The sequence below is a fragment of the Gorilla gorilla genome, chromosome 13 (assembly GCF_029281585.2).
Source record: "Gorilla gorilla gorilla isolate KB3781 chromosome 13, NHGRI_mGorGor1-v2.1_pri, whole genome shotgun sequence".
Classification (NCBI taxonomy): Eukaryota; Metazoa; Chordata; class Mammalia; order Primates; family Hominidae; genus Gorilla; species Gorilla gorilla.
This window is the reverse complement of record NC_073237.2, coordinates 111,658,045-111,680,378: the sequence shown is the minus strand read 5'-3', so window position 1 is coordinate 111,680,378 and position 22,334 is coordinate 111,658,045. Positions and strand designations below refer to the sequence as shown.

The 22,334-nt window shown below is 37.4% G+C and overlaps 1 long non-coding RNA gene across 6 annotated transcripts in view; it reads right to left on the bottom strand.

Annotated features, from left to right (window-relative positions):
* LOC134756903 (uncharacterized) overlaps nt 1-22,334 on the bottom strand; it is a 203,783-nt gene that overhangs the window by 73,746 nt on the left and 107,703 nt on the right. For all 6 annotated transcript variants that reach the window (XR_010130339.1, XR_010130336.1, XR_010130337.1 and 3 more), the window contains one exon: nt 21,369-21,459. This is a non-coding gene — a long non-coding RNA (uncharacterized lncRNA). The remainder of the gene's footprint in view (nt 1-21,368; nt 21,460-22,334) is intronic.

Sequence of the window (22,334 nt, the reverse complement as noted above, 5' to 3'; positions counted from 1 at the left end):
GTTTAGGAAGATAATTTCACTTAATTTCATCACTGAATTGTTGAGCATTTACTATCTATGGATATAAAAAAAAAAGTCTGCAAAAGAATAAGAAAATAGTAACACCACCATTTTGTAGGTATTTTCCAACAACTGGCACTCTGTTGTAACTGTTACACAATCCTTCAAGATCTCCTTGTTCAGAGAAATATAAGCTCCTAGACGTTAGATACTTTGCTCAAGGACTTACAGATAGGACCAGGCAAAGCTATTAATCAATCAAGTTTCGGCTTATCAGATCCTAAAGCCCGTTCACACCTATAACTATGAATCTCCTCACCTTACTGTTATTTTTTTTTTTTTTTGAAAAGACAGTATGATCTGCCTCTTGGGGCTGTTAGAAAGATTAAATGAAATATATTTTATGTGCCTATTATGTGATTGTATATGAAATTCCACCAGCGTAAAGTCTAAAACCTCAGCCATTTGGAGAAGTTCAAAGGAAGAGGGTGAGTGGATGAATCAAGGAGAGGAGCAGACCCTTCTCTGACTTCTCCACCCATCAGTATCATCCTACCCTAAACTAGGCACATAACATGGTTACTCGCTAACATAACACAGAAGGGCTAGTGATAGGTCTTAATTCTCAGACCTCTGGGAAATGACTACTACACAGCTGCTTCTAGTAAATGTTGGTTTAGATTTTATCTAGGGTCTCGCTGACCTTTGAGATCTCAGCAAAATTAGCTTCTTATCCTCCCCAACTGTGCAGCCTGTAGACATCTTCTCCAGTACTTTGGCAAATTTTCAGAAAACCCAGCACCTCTTGTCTCTTAATATTTGTTTCTAGATGGGTATCTCTGTTTTAGTCTAGAAGACTTAGCTGGAGAAAAAATTCAACTATTGCTTTGAGTTTCTAAAAACTCCACTCACATTTGCAAGAAGAGTGAACTTCACACAATAATGGGGAGAGGGGCTTCAGGGGGAAAAAAAAAAATCTCTATAGCCACCAACAAAACAACTATCAAAGAGCAGAACAGAACCCGTTTAGAAATCTCCTCCAGACATCTCACTATCAAGATGCTTTACAAACCCTTTATATTGCCCGGTCTCAGTCTCTATTTTGCAGACTTCTTTTCCTCCCTTCTTTTATCTCATTACTCATCTCTTACCTATTCAAATTCAGGATCAAAAATGATAAACCATGTTCTTATCCCATCAGATGCTGAGACTCGCATCCATGATAGTCTGGCATCTATCAGCATCTATGTCTTGAAGATCTCACTTCAAAAAGATTTATGAAGCTCCACCCCTCTTCCATTCTAATGGGGCATGCTAAGATCACTAGATAAATCATAGCAAAGTTGTCTATAGCTCTTAAGCTGCGCCAGGCACCGTTTTAAGTACTTTGTATTTATGAATTAATTTAATCCTCACAACAACTCCATGAAGTTATTATTATATCCCCATTTCACAGATGGGAACTGAGGTGCAGAGAGGTTAAACAACTTACTCAAGGTCACATAGATAGTGGCAGACCTGTGATTCAATCCCAAGCAGTCTGATTCATAATGCATACTATTAAATTCTATATAATCATTTGGCAGAAAGATGAACAGTCAGACATTTCTCCCTCCCAACTCACGACAACATTGAATGAATGCATTTATTTACAAAATAAATGAATGAGTAGAATTTGGAGCAAATCTTTGGGGTTTTGAAAAACATACAAAATGTAAACAACAGAAAGTAGGCCACAGACTATTAGGGATTAAAAAAAATAGGAAGATTTAAATGGGTAATTTCAGGACAGAGGGAGGCCCTGGGGCAGGCAATCATCAACTGCGTTGAATAGGCTCCAGGCAGTTATATGCAGAGGTTAAGTCAGGTTTAGGGAAATAACTGTGTTTTTAACTGGATAATCTATCTCCCATACCTCCAGGAAAACATCATGGCCACTGAGCCTGGCTGCTTCCTTTGGAAAGGCCTTTGGGGGAAGATAGAGTTTGTAAAGTGATAGGAGAAGAGAGCTCTCAGCTACATGAAGACTCATTTTGCTTCAAAAGAAGGGCCCCTCATCAGAGCAGTAAGTTCAGGAAAGTATCCACTTCCAAGTGGTCTTTGTTTCCTATTTGGACATCATGGCAGTGCATCTACATCTGGACGATGATGTCTCTTACAGGAATACAGCTCTCTCATCAAAATTCAGCAGACTGCATAACCAGGGCTGGGGCATCGTAAAGAGTTCAGGGCCTTACAGTTCTCTCCCCCCAGCTCCCCTTTCCAAACACTTTGCTCTCGTCAACACAGGAAAAGTTAAATCATTCTGTATTTCCAGAACCATTATTGAAGAAGGTAGAAAAATAACTCTGATGATTAGGTTCTTTGACATTTTACATTATTTAAAGATCTATCTTGAGAAATAAAGGTCTCATTATCTGAACAATTTCATCTTTTTCATCTGGCAAAGTAGTATACTTTTACCTTCATCATCCAGATTAAGTGAGTTTATCTCATTAAGCATAATACTTTATTTTTGGGCTCCAAAATCATCTGTACTCAGAGTTGAAATAGTAGTAACAACAATACCCCTTAATAAACATTTTATAACTACACAATGCTGTCTGATTATCATAAACTTTTTTTTTTTTTTTTTTTTTTTTTTGAGATGGAGTCTTGGTCAGTCACCCAGGCTGGAGTACAGTGGTGCGATCTTGGCTCAGTGCAGGCTCCGCCTCCCGGGTTCACGCCATTCTCCTGCCTCAGCCTCCTGAGTAGCTGGGATTACAGGAGCCCACCACTATGCCCAGCTAATTTTTTGTATTTTTAGTAGAGACGGGTTTGCACCGTGTTAGCCAGGATGGTCTCAATCTCCTGACCTCGTGATCCGCCCGTCTCAGCCTCCCAAAGTGCTGGGATTACAGGCGTGAGCCACCGCGCCCCGCCATAAACTTTTTTTTTTGAACACTTTATTGGAGTTTTAAAACAATCCTGAGGTAAATAATATTATCCTCATTTTGCAGTTGAAGAACCTGGAATTCAAAGAAGGTCCCACATGCAGTGAGTGATGAGCAGAACCTGGGCTCCACCCAGGCCTGACTGATGCTAGAGCTTTAATTACTTCACTATTGCTCAGACTGAGAGAATGGCCACTGACATTGGTGGAGAATGCAGCAGAGCTCATCACCTTCACCACCAGACTGTCTGCTCCCTCATCCATCCTGAAGGGTCTCCAATCACCAAAAAGACTCTATTCCTCCTATGCATATCAGCAACATTGAGCCAGGAAACCCTCCATAAACCGCACTTATTCAAGCCACACAATAGACCACTCATGGGGAGGATGTTCCTCCTCCCACCTCCCATGTCACTGAAGGTTGGGAGTCTGTGTTCTCCCGGCTTGTATCACCACTTCTGGATTAGATTTCCTCACTCCTTCCATACAGTTCCCACTTACTGAAAGTGTTTGCCTGTGGTTCCACCTTGGGGTACTCCTCCTTAGCACTTCATCAAAAGACCTTCTGTCCTGGCCAATCCTCTAAATTCTCTGAAGATTGGCCTCTGCCTTTCCATCTTCTCCCTACCACAGGCATTGCTATTATTGGTGATTTCGGTATTGGGTGATCCTTTCAACAACCTGGCTTTTCAGATTCCTTGCCCTCTTCATCCCCTATGGTCTCAATTTCTTCACTTTGGCCACATTATCCCAATTCACTGATCCCCAATATACTATTTTATAGGCCTTCTAGGAACTTCCAGTTTACCGACTCCTTTACTTTCTCCTTACTTCTCAGGACTCCCCTGTTTCCACTTCTCTCATTATCTGGCTAAGATTTTATTGATAATCACATTAATTACTGTCTTCAAAATCTTTAATTTCTTAAGTTGTAATTATCTTATTATAAGTCATCTGTAAAACTTCAAACCTGAATAAACTCAACTTGCTATTTTCTCAACCTTGCAGTTGGGTTGCTGAGTAATTGTGGAAAGAAAAAAAAAATCACTCTCAATTGGAAATGCTCTTAATTCACGGTCCTCAACCTTAACTAGGTCCTTAATAATGCCCAGAAGATCTATTATGTTTCTATGGGAAGTACTTTCCCCTTTTCTGAGGCAGCATATTTCAAACTGTCTTCTTTGCTCTCAAACCTATGACTCCCACCTCTCTCCCTTAGTCTCCGTATGACCTTGACTCCACAGAAAAAAACAAAAGGCATCAGTCAAAACTCCCTCAACTTTGTGTCATAAAAGTTACACACGTATTTGCATCTTCACTCATTACTTCCTTCCGCGCTCCTGATAGACCAAAAGGAATGTCCTTTATCTTACCAAAAACTGGATCCCATACTCTGGATCTCATCCTTTTTGATGTTCAGAAGAATGTCACTCCACTTATATCCCCTCTCTAGTGGCTACATCCCATTAGCATGTAGAGGTAGCATGATGCTTTGTTTTGGGGCTTTAACGTCACCTACAGCCAGAATTGTAATGGTAATAACAATACTTTTTACTAACTACTTATTTTATGGCTACACCATGCTGTTTGATGGTCACAAACTTCTACCATCTTGGGCCTTCCTGTTTCATGTTTCCCCATCTCTCTGGTTGATCTCATGCTCTCTTGTGATGATTTCAATGAGTTCATTTACCCAAACCTGTATCTCTATCTCAAGTCAGTTTTCTGTGCTCCAGGCTTTATTTCAATGGTCTTTTACAGACTGCGCCGGGATATCTCAAAGGTACTTTATATTCAATATTTATAACGTCTCCCTTCTTCTCCCCCAGCCTTTCACTAAGCCCATTTCTTTGCTCATGTATTTCAATTTCAATGAATAGTGCCATAATTTTCCCAGTTAATCAATTTAGAAAAGTAATAACATCTTTGTCCTCCTTCTTTGCCTCAGTTTTCACATGTAACAATTATTAAATTCTCTAAATTCCGTTTCTCAACTGTACATTGAATAAGCCTACTCATGTCTAACTTCAGGTTTACTCACAGGCCACCCTCTGCTCTCTCACTCCAAGTTCAAGGTATACATTACCCACTCCTTGGATCATTTCCCACACCCCCATCCCTTTTACATATTCTTCCATCTGTTTTCCACTCTGATACTACCTTTCCTGTCCCCAAGGCTGAGTTGGGTACCTCTTCTCTCTGAATCCATAGCATTGTGATTACCATTATCGTATCAGTTACACTGTTTCTTTTTTTTTTAAATGTCCTGTTTACTCACCTGTTTCACTCACTGTCTAGTTCATCACTTTGTCTTGAATAACTAGACTAGCCTTTGGCACATAATAGGTGATCAATCTATATTGGTTGAAAAAATGGCCCATTTTAGGCCATAACTTTGTTTTCTATTAGTTGTACAGTGACGTTCAAAATTGTATCACTCAACAAGTATATAACTTTTAAAAGTCAGCTTCATTGAGGTATGTTTACATGCAATAAAACTTACCAAGATCGAGTGCATATTTCAATGAGTTTAGACAAATGTATGTAACCACAACTACAATAGTAATAATATAGAGCATTTCTATCACTGCAAAAAATACGCTTGTCTCTGCAATAAATTCCTTCTCCACTCCCTCAGGCTCTTGGCAGTGATTTATCTATTTCTGTCACTATAGTTTTGCCTTTTCTAAAATTTCACAAAATTTTAATCATAGTGTGTAGTCTTCTGACTCTGGCTTCTTTCACTTAGAATAATGAATTCATTATGTTGTGCATATCAGTAGTTAGTTCATTTTTATTTACAGAATAATATTCTATTGTATTAAGATGCCACACTTTTCTTATCCATTCACCAATTAATGAATATTTAGGTCATTTCACTTATATTATGTTATCAGTTATTATGAATAAAGCTGCTGGGACCATTCAAGTAAAAATCTTTGTGTGGACAGACGTTTACATTTCTCTAGGGTAACCAGGTAGGAGTGGAATTTCTGGATCATATTGTAAGCATTTATTGAACATTATAAGAAATTGCCAAACTTTTCCAAAATATTGTGCATTCCCATTAGCAACATTTGAGTTTCCAGTTGTTGCACTTCTCACCAAAACTTAAAATCATTTTTTAAAATCATAGCCGTTGTAATGGTTGTGCAGTGGCATCTCACTATGGTTTTAATTTGTATTTTCATGATGTCTAATGATGCTTAACATGTTTCCATAAGCTTATTGGTCATTTGTGTCTTCTTTTGTAAAGTGTCTGCTAAAATTTTTTGCCAATATTTATTGAGCAGTTTATCTTCTTATTTTTAAGCTGTAAAAGTTCTTATATATATATTCTAGATACAAGTCCTTTGTTAGACATACCTATTGAAAATATTTTCTCATAGTCCATAGCTTGCCCTTCAAATTTGTAAGAATATATTGTGAAGAGCAGAAATGTTTAAATTCCATGAAGTATATTTACTAATATTTACTTTCATGGTTTATACTTTTTTGTGTCTTATTTAAGAACTTTTTTTCACTATTCCCAATAGCAAATATTTACTCCTATGGTTTCTTCTAAATCTTGCCTGAAAATAAAGGCAATTTTTATTTTTTTATAAGTTTGAATTCTTGTGTTATTTCATTGCATAGGACTTCCAGTATAATGCTGAATAGAAGTTATGAAAGCAAAGAACCATGGCTGGATGCGGTGGCTCATGCCTGTAATCCCAGCACTCTGGGAGACCAAGGCGGGCGGATCACCTGAGGTCAGGAGTTCTAGACCAGCCTGGCTAACATGGTGAAACCCCGTTTCTACTAAAAATACAAAAAATTGATCAGGCATGCTGGTGCACACCTATAATCCCAGCTACTCAGGAGGCTGAGGCAGGAGAATCGCTTGAACCTGGGAGGCAGGGGTTGCAGTGAGCCAAGATCATGCCATTGCACTCTAGCTTGGGCAACAACAGTGAAACTCCATTTCAAAAAAAAAAAGTGAAGAAGTAAAGAACTTTGCCTTCTCTCTGATTTCATGGGAAATGCAGTCAGTCCTTCACAATTAAATACGAGGTAACAAAAGTTTTTGTTGTTATTGTCACTTGCTTGCTTGCTTTTTATCAGGTTAAAAGCTCCCTCTACTTCTAGGGCTCTGAGAGGTTTATATCTTAATACATATTGAGTTTATTCAAATGCTTATTCTGCATCTATTGAGGTAATCCTTTAGTTTTGGTGTTTGTTTTTTACTCTGTAAATACAGTAAATTTTGTTGTGTCATTTTGATTAATAGATAAACATTACATTTCTGGGGTAAAACTCACTTAGTCATACTGTAATACATTTTATATATTGCTCTATTTGATTTGCTAGTATTTATTAAATATTTTTGAATCTTTTTTATAAGAATATTGGGTGTATTTTATTTCTGGATAATGTTGCCTTGTAGAATTAATTTGAAAGTATGTTAGTTATCTATAGCTGCATAACAAATGCCCCCAAAACATAGCATCTTATAGCAACAAATACTTACTATCTTACAGTTTTGTTTTTTTTTTTTCAGTCAGAGATCCAAGAGAGCTTAGATGGATGTACTGGTCAGGGTGTCTCAAGAGGTTGTAGTCATACTGCCCATTTATTAGTCTGTTTTCACACTGCTGATAAAGACATACCCGAGACTGGACAATTTACCAAAGAAAGAGGTTTATTGGACTTGTAGTTCCACATGGGTGGGAAGGCCTCACAATTATGGTGGAAGGCAAGGAGGAGAAAGTCACATCTTATGTGGATGGCAGCAGGCAAAAAGAGTTCTTGTGTAGAGAAACTCCTGTTTTTAAAACCATCATATGTCATGAGACCCATTCACTATCACAAGAACAGCATGGAAAAGACCCACCCTCGTGATTCAGTCATCTCCCATCAGGTCCCTTCTACAACATGTGGGAATTATGGAAGCTACAAGATGAAATTTGGGTGAGAACACAGAGCCAAACCATATCAGCCCATTAGGGATGAAGTCATCTGTGGCTGGAGAATTCATTTCCAAGCTCATTCACATGCCTGCTGGCTGAAACCACGGTTTCTTACAATGTGGGCCTTTTCGTAGGTTGCCTGAGTCTTCTTATAACATCACAATTGGCTTCTCGCAGAGTGATTAATGAGAAGAGACAGAGAGGCAGAAACAGAGGCATAGAAAGACTTGTCTTTTATAACCTAATCTCGGAAGTGACATACCGTCACATCAGCCATATTTCCTTGGTTAGACAGACCAAACATGATGCAATGTGGGAAGAAACTACACAAAGATGTGAATACCAGTAGTTGGGGCTCATTTTCCTTAGGCCTAAAGAACTTCCTATAACATTTCTTTCTTTTCTTCCTTTCATTCTTTCTTACTTCCCTTATTTTAGAAACAGGGTCTCACTATGTTGCCCAGTCTGATCTCAAACTCCTGGGCTCAAGTGATCTTCTCACCTCAACCTCCCAAAGTACTGGGATTATAGGCACGAACCACTGTATCCAGCCTGTCACATTACTTATAGCATAGTTTTGCTAGTAACAAATATTCTCAGCTTTTTGTTTTGTCTAAAGATGGTTTTATTTTACCCTCAATTTTGAAAGATAGTTTATCTGGGTATAGAATAATAAGTTGTTTTTTTTGTTTGTTTAGTTTATTTCACTGTTTCTATAATATTTGCTTTTAAAAATTTGATTATGATATTTCCTTATGTGGCTTTATGTTTATCTTCTTTTGAGCTCACTGAACTTTTTAGATTGATGGGTTGATGGTTTTCATCAAACTTAAAATTTTTTCAGCCATTGCCTCTTCAGATCCCTTTCTTAGATTTCAGTCACATGAATTTTAAACTCCTTGATGCTTTCCAAAAGGTCAGTAAAGTTCTGTTCATATTTTTCAGTCTCCTTTTCTTTCTCTGCTTCATTTTAGATAGTTTCTATTGTTATGTCTTCATTTTCACTGCTATTTTTTCTGAAGTATTATAGTTCTCATCCTATGGGATTTAATTTCAGATATGTTTTTACAACTAGAAGTTCCATTTGCTTTTCTTTTTTATCTTATATTTCATTTCTCTCCTCATTATATTTATGCTTTATTTTCAATACTTGAACTTAAGAAGCTTATTTACAAAAGTATACTTAATGTCTTTGTCTGCTAATTTTATCATCTTTTTAATCTCTGGATCTGTTTATATTGGCTGATATTCACCCAGTTATGAGTCCCCATTTTCTACTTCTTTGTACATATAGTATTTTTTGAGAATGTTACATTTGTAAGTAGTGTATTTTTTATACTTCTTTGAAGAGTGCTACCTTTTCTTGTGGCAGGAAGTTAGACTATTTGCAGATTTGTTTGGTCCCTTTGAAGTTGTTTTTATGCTTTTCAGGGTGACTCTGGAGTAGTATTTTCTTCAGAGCTAATTTAGCCTAACTTCTAAGATATGAAAATTCTGGGATCTCTAGTGAATGCCTCCAGTATTCAATAAAGCCCCTCCACTATGGCTGGTGGGAACTAAAATGATGTGTTCAGGAATCATCTGGCATGAAATTCCCCAGTAACTTCTTTGTCCAGAAGTTCTTTATATAAGCTTGAAGTTTTCACTCTAAGCCTAGATCAGTCAAGAATTTTAAGGAAACCCTTTGCAGATTTCTGGTACTTGTTCTTTGTTAAGTTCACTCCTCTCAGGTACTCTCTTAACTACATACATTTTAACCACTTTGGCCTCATAAACTCCAATCTCTGTCTTAGCTACTCAGCAAGATCACTCTTAATCCTTGAGCTGCCCTTCCCTATGAAGCATTCTAGAAATTGCCTCCCAGTAGAAAGCCTGCATGATTCCAGGGCTTACTTCATTTGTTTCCCTTTTTACAGGAACCACAGTCCTACTGCATATTAGCCAATGATTAAAAATGTTTGTTTTCTATCTTTTGTCCAGTCTTCCAGTATTTATGATAAGGGAATAATTCTAGCCACCACTACTTTCTAATAGCCAGAAACAGAAGTGATAATATATTTCTAACTACTTCTAAATTTAAGTTCCTTGATAGTAAGACATTTTTATTTCTCCTAGCACTACATTCTAAATAAAGACAATAGGAGGAAATGGGAAGGTAGTTGCTACTTCATGATGTATCAGTATGATTTACATAGATGCTACTTCATGAAGTATGAATGATTTAGGGAGATGTTTCATCTAGACCAGAGAGGAAAACAAAATCTGCTTCTTTTGGGCCAAAGGTTAGTAAAAGAAGGAGAGAAGGAGTAAGAAAGAGGAAGTAGCTTATATATATCCCCAAGTCTTTGCTCTGTAGGATGAAAGATTATGTAGTACCCAATTCCCCTCATTTCTATGTGGCATGAACACTGAATTGAAAGTCAACAGACCTGTTATTATGCCAGTGGTATAGGTAAGATGCTCCCAAAGCAGAAACTTGAGTCCAAATGGAGACTATGAGAGAATTTCAGAGAGATATTCATCCCAGTGAGAGCTAAGGGTGGCTGGGTCAGCAGGAAGAATTTATGTGACTCTGAGTCAGGAGAGGATAATTGGACATAGGAGTAATTCAGGAGCAAGCAGAAAACCCAGTAGAATGCCTAAAACATGACGGACCAACTGTACTTCAGTGGCTACTAGCCAGAACACTACCAAAAAGCACTATGAGGCCAGGAGAAATTTTCCTTCCAAAGCCATTAGCTTTTTCCTCATGCACCTAAATCAGAAAAGAGACTGGAGAAAATGGAGGAATCTAAAAGTAAATATCATAGGGTAAAAAAAAAAATCAAAAGGTTTTTAAATTATTAGATCAAAGTAAGTTTCAAACTTGTAGATTAAGTTTAGTTTAAATCTTTTTTGAAAAGTAACAGGAGGGGAGATTATGATGATGAAATAAGCAGGCTACATTTTCATTGCATGTCTGAATTGTGATGTGAGCAAATTTGCATTCTCACTACATAAAGGTAGAAAAGAAATGAGTAGAAAAGTTCAAAAAGAGAGAGGAAATAAAGAAAAATGAATAAAAGAAGAAAAGAGGAAGGAAGGGAGAAAGGAAATATACCAGAAAGGAAGGGAAGGAGGGAGAGAAGAAAGGAAAGGACAGAAAGAAGAGTAAGAAAAAGGAAAAGAGAGAAGAAAGAAGGACGAAAGATTGTTCTTTCATTTTCCTTTGCAGAAGTCTATAGTTCTAGAGATTGGTCCTTCTTTATAAGTTGAGAATACCATTAGGAGTTTCTTGAGGCATTGGAAAACTTTTTTTTTTGAGACAGAGTCTCACTCTGTCACCCAGGCTGGAGTGCAGTGGCAGAATCTCGTCTCACTGCAACCTCTGCCTCCCAGGTTCAAGCGATTCTCCTGCCTCAGCCTCCTGAGTAGCTGGGACTACAGGCATGCACCACCACACCCAGCTAATTTTTGTATTTTTAGTAGAGATAGGGTTTCACCACTTTGGCCAGGACGGTCTTGATCTCTTGACCTTGTGATCAATCCGGTTTAGCCTCCCAGAGTGCTGGGATTACAGGCATGAGCCACCGCACCTGGCCGGCATTGGAGAACTTTTAAAAGCCAATGATGCAGAGTTGGAATGAAAATTTTAAGGGTGAGGATGAAAGAATGAAATAATAAATTTGGAATGTTTCAAAGGCACCATTTTAGAGATAGATATTTTAGGCTATTCCAATATGTCTACTCTATGGAAGTGGGGTGTGGGAAAGTAAGTTTACCTGGGGTTCAAAGCCCAGATTTTCTGCTCAGACATTCACCAAAAACTGATTTTCTCCAACAATTTTCGTTAATTTTATGTCAACACTACTCAGTAGAGTATGTTTTCACCTCTGGATGTTATCTCTCAATACTAACCAACATGGGAACCAATCCAAACCAGAGAGATAAAGAACCTCAAGAATACTGTGTGACAGAAGCTATTTACTTATATTTATGAACCATTTGGGATATTCAGATACAGGACAATTCTTAAACCAGATTTTCAAAAATTCTGAGTAACCTTAGCATACTTTGGGTTACCCACTCACATCAACTATTTTTATTTTTTGTTTGATCTGGTGTTTTCTTTAAAAATGTAGATGTGAGGCCGAGGTGGGTGGATCACGAGGTCAGGAGATTGAGACCATCCTGGCTAACACGGTGAAACCCCGTCTCTACTAAAAATACAAAAAAATTAGCCAGGCATGGTGGCGTGCACCTGTGGTCCCAGCTACTCGGGAGACTGAGGCAGGAGAATGGGGTGAACCTGGGAGGCGGAGCTTGCAGTGAGCCGAGATCGTGCCACTGCACTCCAGCCTGGGCGACAGAGTGAGACTCTGTCTCAAAAAAATAAAAATGTAGATGTGAATCTTTATCTTCCTTGCTTGGAAGACTATCCTTTGATTCTCAACTTATAGGATAAAATGCAAATACACATTCCTTTATAATTTGAAACTAATTTATATTTTGGGCTTTATTTACCACTGTTTTCCTTCTTGCACTATACATTCTCATTAAGTGACCTCTCTAACATACTATTTTACAAAACTATTTTTTAAAAAACTTCCTTTTCTTAGAATGTGTTCCTTTTATTTTTCTACCTGACACCCTTCAGTGTTTACCCTGCTCAGAAGACAGCTTGGCTTAATGTACAGGCAAACCTCTGAGATATTATGGGTTTGATTACACACCACTGAAATACAGCAAATATACCAATAAAGCAAGTCACACAATTTTTTTTGCTCTCCCAGTAAATATAAAAGTTACTTTTACACTATACTGTGGACTATTAAGTGCATAGCATTGTGTCTTAAAAATGTACATATCTTTTTTTAATGTTTAATTTTTGTGGGTATGTAGTAGGTATATATATTTATGGGGTACATAAAATGTTTTAATACAGTCATGAAATGTGAAATAAACACATCATGGAGAATGGTGTATCTATCCCCTCAAGCATTTATCCTTTGAGTTACAAACAATCCAATTACACTCTTTATGTTATTTGAAAATATACAATTAGGTTATTATTGACTATAATCATCCATTGTACTATCAAATAGTAGGTCTTATTCATTCTTTCCAGTTTTTTTTATACATTACTGATCCCCACCTCCCTTTCCACCTTCCCACTACCTTTCCCAGCCTCTGGTAACCATCCTTCTCCTCTCTATGAGCGTGAGTTCAATTGTTTTGATGTTTGGATCCCACAAATAAGGGAGAACATGCGATGTTTGTCTTTCTGTGCCTGGTTTATTTCACTTAACATAATGGTCTCCAGTTCCATCCATGTTGCTGCAAATGACTGGATATCATCTTTTTTATGGCTGAGTAGTACTCCATTGTCTGTATGTACCACATTTTCTTTAACCATTCATCTGTTGATGAACACTTAGGTTGCTTCCAAATCTTAGTTGCTGTAAACAGTGCTGCAACAAACATAAGAGTGCAGATATCTCATCAATATACTGATATACCTTCTTTTCAGTATATACCCATCAGTGGGATTGCTGGATCATATGGTAGCTCATTTTTAGTTTTTTGTGAAACCTCTAAACTGTACTCCATAGTTGTGCTAATTTACATTCCCACTGACTGTTCTCTTTTCTCCACTTCCTCATCAGCATTTGTTATTGCCTGTCTTTTGGATATAAGCCATTCTAACTGGTGTGAGATGATATCTCCTTGTAGTTTTGATTTGCATTTATCTGATGATGGATGATGTGTAGCATCTTTTCATATGCCTGCTTGCCACTTGTATGTCTTCTTTTGAGAAATGTCTTTCAAATCTAAAAATGTACATAGCTTAACTAAAAAAATGCTTTCTTGTTTAAAAATGCTAATGGTCATCTAAGCCTTCAGCAAGTCCTAATCTTTTTGCCAGTGGAGATTCTTGCCCCAGTATTGATGGCTGCTGACTGATGAGGGTGGTGGCTGCTGAAGGTTTGGTGGCTATGGAAATTACTTAAGATAACAATGAAGTTTGCTTGACTTCCTTTCACAAAATATTTCTCTTTGGCATGTGATGCTGTTTGATAGCATATTGCTCACAGTATAACTTCCTTCAAAATTGGAGACAATTCTTTCAAACCTGATGCTGTTTGATGAACTAAATTTATGCAATATTTTAAATCATTTGTTGTCATTTCAACAATATTCACACCATCCTCACAAATAGTAGATTCCCTCTCAAGCAACCACTCTTTCCTCATCCATAAAAGCAACTCCTTTTCATTCAAGTTTTATCATGAGACAGCAGCAATTCAGCCACGCCTTCAGAATCCACTTCTAATTCTAGTGTTCTTCGTATTTAAGCCACCTCTGCAGTTACTTCCACCACTGACGTCTTGAACAAAGTTATTTATATGTGAGAGTTGGAATCAACTTCTTCCAAAGTTCTGCTAATGTTGACATTTTGATATCCTCCCATGAATCACAAATGCTCCTAGTGACATCTAGAATGGTGAATTCTTTCCAGGTTTTTTATTTACTTTGCTCAGATTCATCAGAAGAATCACTTTCTATGGCAGTTACAGCCTTACAAAATGTATTTTTTTCAGTAATGAAATGTGAAAGTCAAAATTACTTCTTGAACCATGAGCTGCAGAATGAATATTGTGTTTGTAGGGCATAAAAGTAAGGTTAATCTTCTTGTATATTGTTATCAGAACTCTTGGGTGACCAGGTGAATGGTCTATAAGCAGTAATATTGTGAAAAAAATCTTTGTTTCTGAGCAGTGGGTCTCAACAGTGGGCTTAAAATCTTCAGTGAAGCATTATGTAAACAGACGTGCAGTCATCCAGGCTTTGTTCTTCCATTTATAGAGCACAGGCAGAGTAATTCAGCATAAATCTTAGGATTTTTAGGAATGGTATATGAACATTGGCTTTAACTTAAAGTCAACAGCTGCATTAGCCCATAACAAGAGTCAGCATATTCTTTGAGGCTTTGAAGCCAGGCATTAACTTCTCGGTAGCTATGAAAGTCCTAGATGGCATCTTCTTCCAATATAAAGCTGTTTTGTCTACACTGCAAATCTATAGTTTATTATAGCCACCTTCATCAATTATCTTAGCTAGATCTTCTGGATAACTTGTTGCAGCTTCTATATGAATATTTGCTGCTTTACCTTGAACTTTTGTGATATAAAGATGGCTTCTTTCTTTAAACCTCATGAACCAATCTCTGCTAGCTTCAAACTTTTCTTCTGCAGCTTTGCCACCTCTCTCAGCCTTCCTAGAATTAAAGAGAGGTAAGGTGTTGCTCAGGGTTAGGTTTTAGCTTAAGCAAATATTGTGGCTGATTTGATTTTCTATGTGGAGCACTAAAACTGTCTTCATACCAGCAATAAGGCTGTTTTGCTTTCTTATCATTAGTGTGTTCATTAGAGTAGTACTTTTAATTTGCTTCAAGAACTTTTCCTTTGCATTCACAACTTGCCAAATTCTTTGGCACAAGAGGCCTAGCTCTTGGCCTATCTTGACTTTCAACATGCCTTCCTCACTGAGTTTAATCATTTCTTGCTTTTGATTTGAAGTGAGATGTGCAACTATTCCTTTCACCTGAGCACTTTCAGGCCACTGTAAGGTTATCAATTGGCCTAATTTCATTATTGTTGTATCCTAGAAAATAGGGAGGCCAAAAATAGAGAGGCAAAATGGCCAGTCATTGGAGCTGACCGCAATATTTATTAAGTTTACAGTCTTATATGAGCTTGATTCATGGCCCCCCAAAACAATTACAATACTGACATCAAAAATTACTAATCAGGCATTACTAATCAGGCCGGGCGTGGTGGTTCTTGCCTGTAATCTCAGCACTTTGGGAAGCCAAAGTGGGTGGATCACTTGAGGCCAGGAGTTCAAGACCAGTCTGGCCAACATGGCAAAACTTCATCTCTACTAAAAATACAAAAATCAGGCAGGTGTGGTGGCGCATGCATGTAATCCCAGCTACTCCATAGGCTGAGACACCAACTCTGTCTAAAAAAACAAAAAACAAACAAACAAAAACTCACTATCATGAACCATCAAAATGGATATAATGATAACAAAAAATGTTTGGAATATTGTGAGAATTACCAAAATGTGAAACAGAAACACAGAGTGAGCACATGCTGTTGGAGAAATGGTACCTATAGACTTGCTCAATGCATGGTTGCCATAAACCTTCAATATTTTTAAAAAATACAGTATATGTGAAGTGAAGCACAATGAAACAAGGTAGACCTGTACTTAGGGGTATGAACTGTGGGGTCATCTAGACCAGATTTTAAATCATAAACCTAATCATTGTACATTCTTGGAAAATTTGTGGACATTCTCTTGGCATCAGACTGTTCTTCAACATGGTGATAATAATACCAACTGCAGAGAGTTGCTGGCATGATTTAATAAAATAATACCTTGAAAGATCCAATACAGTATCTTGAAAATAACGTTTAATACATGTGCCTTATATTCCCCATTATTTCCATTACTATAATCATAATCATCATCACCAATATCACAAGTTTGTTAGATTGAATAGAATAATTCACGTACAGGCCATAGAGCTGGGATTAGCATTAAAAGATCAATGAATTATGGTAATTGCAACCACCATTATAATAATTCTCATTACTACTAAACTTAATAAACTTAATAAACTCCACTTACTAATCAACATTCTTCTTCTGTTAGTCTTACAGATTTATACCTACCTTTACTATGATACGCATTATAAGCCCTGTTTGCAGACGACATGATTGTATATCTAGAAAACCCCATTGTCTCAGCCCAAAATCTCCTTAAGCTGATAAGTAACTTCAGCAAAGTCTCAGCATACAAAATCAATGTACAAAAATCACAAGCATTCTTATACACCAACAACAGACAAACAGAGAGTCAAATCATGAGTGAACTCCCATTCACAATTGCTTCAAAGGGAATAAAATACCTAGGAATCCAACATACAAGGGATGTGAAGGACCTGTTCAAGGAGAACTACAAACCACTGCTCAAGGAAATAAAAGAGGATACAAACAAATGGAAGAACTTCCATGCTCATGGGTAGGAAGAATCAATATTGTGAAAATGGCCATACTGCCCAAGGTAATTTACAGATTCAATGCCATCCCCATCAAGCTACCAATGACTTTCTTCACAGAATTGGAAAAAACTACTTTAAAGTTCATATGGAACCAAAAAAGAGCCCGCATCACCAAGTCAATCCTAAGCCAAAAGAACAAAGCTGGAGGCATCACACTACCTGACTTCAAACTATACTACAAGGCTACAGTAACCAAAACAGCATGGTACTGGTACCAAAACAGAGATATAGATCAATGGAACAGAACAGAGCCCTCAGAAATAACGCCGCATATCTGCAACTATCTGATCTTTGACAAACCTGAGAAAAACAAGCAATGGGGAAAGGATTCCCTATTTAATAAATGGTGCTGGGAAAACTGGCTAGCCATATGTAGCAAGCTGAAACTGGATCCCTTCCTTACACCTTATACAAAAATCAATTCAAGATGGATTAAAGACTTAAATGTTAGACCTGAAACCATAAAAACCCTAGAAGAAAATCTAGGCATTACCATTCAGGACATAGGCATGGGCAAGGACTTCATGTCTAAAACACCAAAAGCAATGGCAACAAAAGCCAAAATTGACAAATGGGATCTAATTAAACTAAAGAGCTTCTGCACAGCAAAAGAAACTACCATCAGAGTGAACAGGCAACCTACAAAATGGGAGAAAATTTTCGCAACCTACTCATCTGACAAAGGGCTAATATGCAGAATCTACAATGAACTCAAACAAATTTACAAGAAAAAAACAAACAACCCCATCAAAAAGTGGGTGAAGGACATGAACAGACACTTCTCAAAAGAAGACATTTATGCAGCCAAAAAACACATGAAAAAATGCTCATCATCACTGGCCATCAGAGAAATGCAAATCAAAACCACAATGAGATACCATCTCACACCAGTTAGAATAGCAATCATTAAAAAGTCAGGAAAAAACAGGTGCTGGAGAGGATGTGGAGAAATAGGAACACTTTTACACTGTTGGTGGGACTGTAAACTAGTTCAACCATTGTGGAAGTCAGTGTGGCAATTCCTCAGGGATCTAGAACTAGAAATACCATTTGACCCAGCCATCCCATTACTGGGTATATACCCAAAGGCCTATAAATCATGCTGCTATAAAGACACATGCACACGTATGTTTATTGCGGCATTATTCACAATAGCAAAGACTTGGAACCAACCCAAATGTCCAACAATGATAGACTGGATTAAGAAAATGTGGCACATATACACCATGGAATACTATGCAGCCATAAAAAATGATGAGTTCATGTCCTTTGTAGGGACATGGATGAAATTGGAAATCATCATTCTCAGTAAACTATCACAAGAACAAAAAACCAAACACCGCATATTCTCACTCATAGGTGGGAATTGAACAATGAGGTCACATGGACACAGGAAGGGGAATATCACACTCTGGGGACTGTTGTGGGGTGGGGGGAGGGGGGAGGGATAGCATCGGGAGATATACCTAATGCTAGATGACGAGTTAGTGGGTGCAGTGCACCAGCATGGCACATGTATACATATGTAACTAACCTGCACAATGTGCACATGTACCCCAAAACTTAAAGTATAATTTGAAAAAAAAAAAGATGGAAAAAAAAACACATCACAATTATCTGTTTATATATCCCCCTTAGTCCATTATTTCCTCAAAGCCAATTCTTGTTCAAGTTGACCATGTGTCTCCAGAGACTAGTACCTAATGGGCTTTTAGCAAATTCATGTTGAATGAATATATAGAGTTAATGGTTCACACTAAGCCATTCCCACTGTTTTTTTTCTGCCTATTTATAGCCTATACTATTTACTTTCTAAATACATTAATAGAGTAAGGAGTATATATGTATGTACGTATGTATATGTATATATATACTAGAATAGGACAAAGGACTCCAACCATTGGCCTTAATAGCACCAAGTTCTATTAAACTAAACCAAATAGCTCCCTTAAAAGCCATCTGGAACTTCCCAGTTCCCTCAGAGAATCCTTGATTGCTACTCAAAGGGCCATTTTGGTGAGAATTGGAGCTTACCCATGAATCTTTTCCAAATACTCATTACTGATTCTGGGATGAGTTTACAGGAATTCACCAGTGGTCATTAAGTGATTTTTTTTTTTCAGAATTTTAGAATTTGGAATCATCATCCTGCTCCATGGAAAAATTTAGAGAAAAGTAGATTATGGTTGAAAACATTGGCCAACTGGATGAAAGGAAAATTAGTATATTTAATAAACACTCAGCTTTGTGGTTTCTAGTTGCAATCCATGTTTAATCTTGTATCAAAAAGAGGAAGGCATTAACTCCTTCAAAATTTCACTGAAGCTAGCCTCAGTGCAAAGGTTTAGAGCCACGTTCCATAGGCAGGTTAAAAAATAAGGCCCGAAGATAATGTACGATATTTTTTAAGTACCCGAATAGTAAGATAAATACCACCCACATCTTAAATTTTATTTCCCGTTGAAATTCAGTATATAGTTCTCAAGAAAGAGTACTTTACTGGAATAAGTAAGGGATTTGGCATCCAGAAGATCTGATTTCAAATCCTGTACTTTGCTATTTTCTAGCTGAATTACCTGGCATAGTGTAATTTACTTATCTGAGCCTCATTTTTTTTCTCTCCAATAAAAGGTAAGCAATACTTTTCATAGCATTATGATGAGGAATAACTATAATATGTTAGTGAAGATGATTCACATAATGCTTAGCAAAAAGATGTTCAATAAATATCATTTTCCTTCTAGTTTTTCCTTGGCTTTTGGAGGATTCCTAAAACTAAAAATCTTAGAAGTTTGTGTTGTAGAGAATCCAAATACATACCAATCCATTTACATACCAATTTATTAAAAATGTAGAGACAAATTTTACAAAGTAACACAACATCATTCATGTATATCTATCCCTGGATTCCATGGCAAATGTTCTTAGCAGAAGTATAAGATTGTATAGAGTACTTTATATACATGGATTAAGCACCTGTCTAAGAAGCGCTGGTATCTGAACATACGCATGGTAACTAACAAGAGATTATTCACTTTCCAAAGGGATCCTTTACACAAAACGATTAGCCATATGACTCACTTTAATAATGATTTTCCCAGGTGCCTATAAAATAAGATTTAATTTTCTTAAAAACTACCATTAAATAACTTTCAGGAATAAACCCCTGTGTGAAACAATATGATACTTTATGAGGTTAACTCAGATAAAGCCTACTGAGTTGGCTAGGTGTCAAAGAAAGCATGCCAGATGATGAGACAAATCCTCGTGATGAAAAGCTCTTAGGTTTCATGTTTAGTGTTATGGAAAGACAGAGTCATACTTTCTACAAGTGCAGCCCTTTACAGGCACCAGTGATAGTGGGTATTAACTCAAAGGATGGTAAAATCATAGTCATCTATTGCTTCCCCTGTGCACCAAGGCTGTTACATGTGTGATATGGTTTGGCTGTGTCCCCACCCAAATCTCACCTTGAATTGCAATAATCCCCACATATCAAGGGTGGGTCCAGGTGAAGATAATGGAATCATGGGGGTGGTTTCCCCCATACTGTTCTCGTGGTAGTGAATAAGTCTCACAAGATCTGATAGTTTTATAAATCAGAGCTTGTTCCCCTGCACAAGCTGTCATGCCTGTCACCATGTAAGAAATGTCCTTGCTTCTCCTTTGCCTTCCACCGTGATTGTGAGGCCTCCCTAGCCATGTGGAACTGTGAGTCAATTAAACCTCTTTCCTTTATAAATTACCCAGTCTTTGGTATGTCTTCATCAGCAGTATGACAACAGACTAATACAATGTGTAATTTCCTTAAATTATCCCAACAACCAGATAAGGTAGGTCATATTAACAGTCTATTATTTTTAGTATTATCATTTTATGAAGAAGAAAATATTGAGATGTTAGGAACACCCAGTAAATAACTGCCACAGGCTTCACATCCATTCCTGTCCAGCTCCAGTACTCATATTCTCTCCTCTAAGTGCATTGTATCTCATTGCATCAGGGTAAAACATGGTTAATGCCATGAAACAGTTTAAATACAAGTAATGTAGATGTGCAGATGATGGATATATTATTGCAATTTGGGAATTAAGGAAAAATTCATAGGGACATGGCATCTGAACTGTGCTAAAAAAAAGGGGGAAAATAAAAAAGCACAATTTTAAACTTTCCAAGCCCCAGGAGCAAATTTTAGGTGAGGTCACAAAACCTGAACTTCAACTGGCAAAAATCTAGATTCATTGTCTGAACTTGAGCTCCCAGGGACATCCCAAGACTACCAAATAAAAATTATCATTGTTAAAGGAAACATCAGTTTAGTAACAATTTTACCTGTTGAAGATAAGGGGAAAATGCATCATGTAAACAATACCTTTCTAGCGGCCTTCAATAGCCCTTCAAGTTTTCCCTTTTTCCAGAAAGTGTTGTCTTCTTATTCAGGTACGTTGGCAGTAGCATCAAATCTGTGACCAAAGGAAAAATACTGGTCAGGCCTCATTAAGCTGTGATTTCAATTAAATATCATAAAGGAAAAAAGAGAGTTGACAACAAATAGCTTACAGAAACAGGAAACATGCAGCACCAGGCACGGAGCTCGGCCTTCATGCTCTGTCTTATGCTTGGCCAGTGAAACAAACCACAACTTGTTGACAAAGTTGAGGCATGTTGCCTGTCAGAGAGGCCCAGGATAAGGAAGCATCTAAGGCAGTTCCTGAGAGTGCCGACCTTCTCCCAGCTTAAAACACCACCCAGGCCCCCGGGGTATCAGAGAATCAAGCATCAACTTCCTAGCTTGGAGGAACAATAGTCCAATGAAGGACAATTTATTTTCTTTCATTTAAAAAACTCTTTTTAAACCCTCCTTTTTTCTAATGTAAAAGTAAACAAGGATCAGTAAGAATTATAGGACTAACTAGAAAACGAGGAAACTAAACACGGACAAGAGGAAAAAGAAGAAAGAAGACACCAAAGCATGAGGAGGAGTTTCTTGGACGCAGTGTAAGAAGAAAAAATAAAACATAAATAAGACAGAACAAGACAAATATAATTTGCATTTCTTGAAAAGAAATCTGTATATGTTAAGCAGAGAGAACTGAGATATAAAGGATATACTAACCAGGAGACATTGTTGAGTTAAACTCCCTTAAGTGCTGGAATGGAGTTAACACAGGTGGCTTTAGGTTCTCCAAACATTGGTGTAGACACAATGTAGCAAAGTGGTCAAGGGTATGTGATTTGGAGTCAGAAAGGAATGGATAAAAATCACCACTTTACCACCTATGCACACTTGAGCAAGTAACTTAAACCCCATTAATCCAAATTTTATTATCTCTAAACT